The sequence below is a fragment of the Schistocerca gregaria genome, unplaced genomic scaffold, assembly GCF_023897955.1.
Source record: "Schistocerca gregaria isolate iqSchGreg1 unplaced genomic scaffold, iqSchGreg1.2 ptg000993l, whole genome shotgun sequence".
Classification (NCBI taxonomy): Eukaryota; Metazoa; Arthropoda; class Insecta; order Orthoptera; family Acrididae; genus Schistocerca; species Schistocerca gregaria.
In genome coordinates, this window is record NW_026062343.1 from 67,501 (window position 1) to 72,500 (window position 5,000).

The 5,000-nt window shown below is 56.0% G+C and overlaps 3 non-coding genes across 3 annotated transcripts in view; all 3 read left to right on the forward strand.

The window, feature by feature from the left end:
- Nucleotides 1-2,218: 2,218 nt before the first annotated feature.
- LOC126326487 (small subunit ribosomal RNA) lies at nucleotides 2,219-4,111 on the forward strand. Its single transcript, XR_007560731.1, has one exon. It is a non-coding gene; the product is annotated as a small subunit ribosomal RNA (ribosomal RNA).
- A 355-nt stretch (nucleotides 4,112-4,466) lies between these two features.
- LOC126326476 (5.8S ribosomal RNA) lies at nucleotides 4,467-4,621 on the forward strand. Its single transcript, XR_007560721.1, has one exon. It is a non-coding gene; the product is annotated as a 5.8S ribosomal RNA (ribosomal RNA).
- Nucleotides 4,622-4,809: 188 nt separating this feature from the next.
- Nucleotides 4,810-5,000, forward strand: part of LOC126326500 (large subunit ribosomal RNA) — a 4,196-nt gene continuing 4,005 nt past the window's right edge. The window contains exon 1 of the ribosomal RNA XR_007560743.1: nucleotides 4,810-5,000. This exon is cut by the window's right edge and continues 4,005 nt beyond it. This is a non-coding gene — a ribosomal RNA (large subunit ribosomal RNA).

Here is a 5,000-nt window from a genome sequence, read left to right on the forward strand (position 1 = left end):
CTTAACCCAAGTTACGCTGCACCTTAACCCAAGTTACGCTGCACCTTAACCCAAGTTACGCTGCACCTTAACCCAAGTTACGCTGCACCTTAACCCAAGTTACGCTGCACCTTAACCCAAGTTACGCTGCACCTTAACCCAAGTTACGCTGCACCTTAACCCAAGTTACGCTGCACCTTAACCCAAGTTACGCTGCACCTTAACCCAAGTTACGCTGCACCTTAACCCAAGTTACGCTGCACCTTAACCCAAGTTACGCTGCACCTTAACCCAAGTTACGCTGCACCTTAACCTAACTTACGCTGCACCTTAACCTAACTTACGCTGCACCTTAACCTAACTTACGCTGCACCTTAACCTAACTTACACTGCACCTTAACTGTCACATGTAACGTCACAGGAATGTAGCTTTGCCTAACAGCAACCCTCTGAACATAGTTCACTGCTTGGATCCTCTGGTGTCATGTGTATTTCTTGATGCCATGGTGCGTACCCTCACATAAAGGTCTTTCGAGTGTTGCGTACTTTCTACACAGTCCCGCTAACCACTGGAAGGGTGTACCGCTACAGAACGAATATCGCCCTCCCCTCCTGCCCTTCCAAGCTGGTCGGTCAGGCGTTTGTTTGTGAAATGAGCCTTGCAGCTGTTCAGTTGCATTCGGTTGTCGATGCAGTCAGTGTACGTTGTGGTACGGCCTGTGTGGACTGTCCGCTGATGTACGCGTAACCCACACTGATCATCCGTCGTTACGTACTGAGTGACATAATGTGGCACATGCTTGACCGTACACCGGCTGCGCCCTACAATGGCGAATCATAAGGGCCATATGTTGTGCACGATGCTACTTGTCTCGTCTCCCCATTACAGCGAGATTGCACTGTTGTACGCCGTACAGACATGTGGTAGGTAGGTACGGACGAAAGTATTGCATGTTGGCCCCCCCCCCCCCCTCCTCCCTCTGCCGGGAATCAGCGTGAGCCGTCTGTTGATGTAGCGACGAGGGTTTTCCTATTTAATCGTATTGCCCCACACAACATGATAGCACGGTGGACCGCGTTCCACATCTGCGACATGCTACAGAGGCCGGTTGACAGTCGACCGCGCAAGGGACATTGCACACGTGCGCGGACCATCTTCCACGTGTTCTCTCGTGTACATGCCGCAGTGTGTATGTGGGCTGATGTAGCGTGTCGTGACACATAACATGCAGGCATGCCAGAATCGTAGATTTCGCAAATGTAGATTGACGTATACGTTTGCTGCCAAAGATCCGCAAATGAACTGGAAATCAGTTGTTGAGCGGTTGTTCGCGCTGCAGGTGCATCGGTGATAGCGACGATCGGTACATCTATGAACCGGTTGTTTCGGCGGTACCCGCCATGCCCCCGAACCTGAGTTGGCCATGTGGGTATGAAGCGATACGAGGCTGTGGCTTGGCGGGACAGTCCCCGGCCGGTGAGGGGGGGCCGCCCGGCGTGCTGGCCGCGCGCTGCGTGAGCGCACGCACTACAGCCGGCTGGTGGGGGGCGCCCAGTGGCAGGAGCGCCGGCCGACGGGCCCGGCTGGCGTCCCAGCTATGCGCCGGCGCACCCTGCGCGCGGCGCCAGGCGGCCAAAGTGGGTTCTGCCGAGCCCGGTGCGAAGCGCGGTGGACATCTGCAGTGTGCTGGTCCGATTGCGGACTGTGTGCGTTGAGGATGCGCCGCCGCCCGGCACTCGGCGTCGCGACGCCGTCTGCTGCTCGGTCGCCCCCAGCGGTTCTCGCAGGTGGTTTGTATCGCAGCTCTGCGGACGTGTTGGCGCGTGCGCTGTGCTGGGAGAGTTCGCTTCTGCACCCAAGTGGGGCTTTGCCCTTCTGTGGCGCTGGCGTTGGAGCTGCCGGTCACCGTAGGTGGCGCGTGTTGTTTCCCGCCGGCAATGCCACGACAGCACGCTCCCGGGCCTCTGTCGGCAGCGGCAAGCTCAGTTGGGAGCACGGGTGTTCGCACTGAAAGCGTCTACTCGCCCATCTCCGGGCGATTGCGCCTCTCTCGAACCCGACCAAGTACTTAGGACGGCGCTGCGCGCCGCCGGGACCTGAGAGGGTTTCGAGGTGTATCGTGCAGGGGAGCTCAGCCTCCTCCTGTTTGCAGAATAATTGAGCGGACGCTTGCGTGTTCGCGCGGGCCCTCGGGACACACTCCCGGGCGGCCGGCTGCTCAGCTCTCGTTGACGCAGCTCCCTGGTTGATCCTGCCAGTAGTCATATGCTTGTCTCAAAGATTAAGCCATGCATGTCTCAGTACAAGCCGCATTAAGGTGAAACCGCGAATGGCTCATTAAATCAGTTATGGTTCCTTAGATCGTACCCACGTTACTTGGATAACTGTGGTAATTCTAGAGCTAATACATGCAAACAGAGTCCCGACCAGAGATGGAAGGGACGCTTTTATTAGATCAAAACCAATCGGATTGGCTCGTCTGGTCCGTTTGCCTTGGTGACTCTGAATAACTTTGGGCTGATCGCACGGTCCTCGTACCGGCGACGCATCTTTCAAATGTCTGCCTTATCAACTGTCGATGGTAGGTTCTGCGCCTACCATGGTTGTAACGGGTAACGGGGAATCAGGGTTCGATTCCGGAGAGGGAGCCTGAGAAACGGCTACCACATCCAAGGAAGGCAGCAGGCGCGCAAATTACCCACTCCCGGCACGGGGAGGTAGTGACGAAAAATAACGATACGGGACTCATCCGAGGCCCCGTAATCGGAATGAGTACACTTTAAATCCTTTAACGAGTATCTATTGGAGGGCAAGTCTGGTGCCAGCAGCCGCGGTAATTCCAGCTCCAATAGCGTATATTAAAGTTGTTGCGGTTAAAAAGCTCGTAGTTGGATTTGTGTCCCACGCTGTTGGTTCACCGCCCGTCGGTGTTTAACTGGCATGTATCGTGGGACGTCCTGCCGGTGGGGCGAGCCGAAGGCGTGCTTGCGCGTCCCGAGGCGGACCCCGTTGAAATCCTACCAGGGTGCTCTTAGTTGAGTGTCTCGGTGGGCCGGCACGTTTACTTTGAACAAATTAGAGTGCTTAAAGCAGGCAAGCCCGCCTGAATACTGTGTGCATGGAATAATGGAATAGGACCTCGGTTCTATTTTGTTGGTTTTCGGAACCCGAGGTAATGATTAATAGGGACAGGCGGGGGCATTCGTATTGCGACGTTAGAGGTGAAATTCTTGGATCGTCGCAAGACGAACAGAAGCGAAAGCATTTGCCAAGTATGTTTTCATTAATCAAGAACGAAAGTTAGAGGTTCGAAGGCGATCAGATACCGCCCTAGTTCTAACCATAAACGATGCCAGCCAGCGATCCGCCGCAGTTCCTCCGATGACTCGGCGGGCAGCCTCCGGGAAACCAAAGCTTTTGGGTTCCGGGGGAAGTATGGTTGCAAAGCTGAAACTTAAAGGAATTGACGGAAGGGCACCACCAGGAGTGGAGCCTGCGGCTTAATTTGACTCAACACGGGAAACCTCACCAGGCCCGGACACCGGAAGGATTGACAGATTGATAGCTCTTTCTTGATTCGGTGGGTGGTGGTGCATGGCCGTTCTTAGTTGGTGGAGCGATTTGTCTGGTTAATTCCGATAACGAACGAGACTCTAGCCTGCTAACTAGTCGCGTGACATCCTTCGTGCTGTCAGCGATTACTTTTCTTCTTAGAGGGACAGGCGGCTTCTAGCCGCACGAGATTGAGCAATAACAGGTCTGTGATGCCCTTAGATGTTCTGGGCCGCACGCGCGCTACACTGAAGGAATCAGCGTGTCTTCCTAGGCCGAAAGGTCGGGGTAACCCGCTGAACCTCCTTCGTGCTAGGGATTGGGGCTTGCAATTGTTCCCCATGAACGAGGAATTCCCAGTAAGCGCGAGTCATAAGCTCGCGTTGATTACGTCCCTGCCCTTTGTACACACCGCCCGTCGCTACTACCGATTGAATGATTTAGTGAGGTCTTCGGACTGGTACGCGGCATCGACTCTGTCGTTGCCGATGCTACCGGAAAGATGACCAAACTTGATCATTTAGAGGAAGTAAAAGTCGTAACAAGGTTTCCGTAGGTGAACCTGCGGAAGGATCATTACCGACTAGACTGCATGTCTTTCGATGTGCGTGTCGTGTCGCGCAACACGCTACCTGTACGGCAGTAGCCGTGCGCCGCGTGCGGAACCACGCGTGTCTCTCAAAACTAGCGCAAGTGTTGTTGTGTGGTACGAGCGCTGAAGCTCTGGAGCGGCTGGCCTGCGGCACCTGGCGCCTGGCGCCGGTTTTGAATGACTTTCGCCCGAGTGCCTGTCCGCTCCGGTGTGGAGCCGTACGACGCCCATCGGCCGTCAGGCCGTTGGACACAAAGTAATGGAACAGGGGCCGTCAAACGCCTCAGTCCCGCCTCTGCAACTGTCTTGAAAGAGACGGTGGAGAACTGAAAAGATAAAGATCACCCAGGACGGTGGATCACTCGGCTCGTGGGTCGATGAAGAACGCAGCAAATTGCGCGTCGACATGTGAACTGCAGGACACATGAACATCGACGTTTCGAACGCACATTGCGGTCCATGGATTCCGTTCCCGGGCCACGTCTGGCTGAGGGTCGGCTACGTATACTGAAGCGCGCGGCGTTTGTCCCGCTTCGGGCGCCTGGGAGTGTCGTGGTCGCCTGTGTGGCCGGCCGCGTCTCCTTAAACGTGCGATGCGCGCCCGTCGCCTGGCGGTTCGCATACCGGTGCTTTCTCGGTAGCGTGCACAGCCGGCTGGCGGTGTGGCGTGCGACACCTCGTACAACGACCTCAGAGCAGGCGAGACTACCCGCTGAATTTAAGCATATTACTAAGCGGAGGAAAAGAAACTAACAAGGATTCCCCCAGTAGCGGCGAGCGAACAGGGAAGAGTCCAGCACCGAACCCCGCAGGCTGCCGCCTGTCGTGGCATGTGGTGTTCGGGAGGGTCCACTACCCCGACGCCTCGCGCCGAGC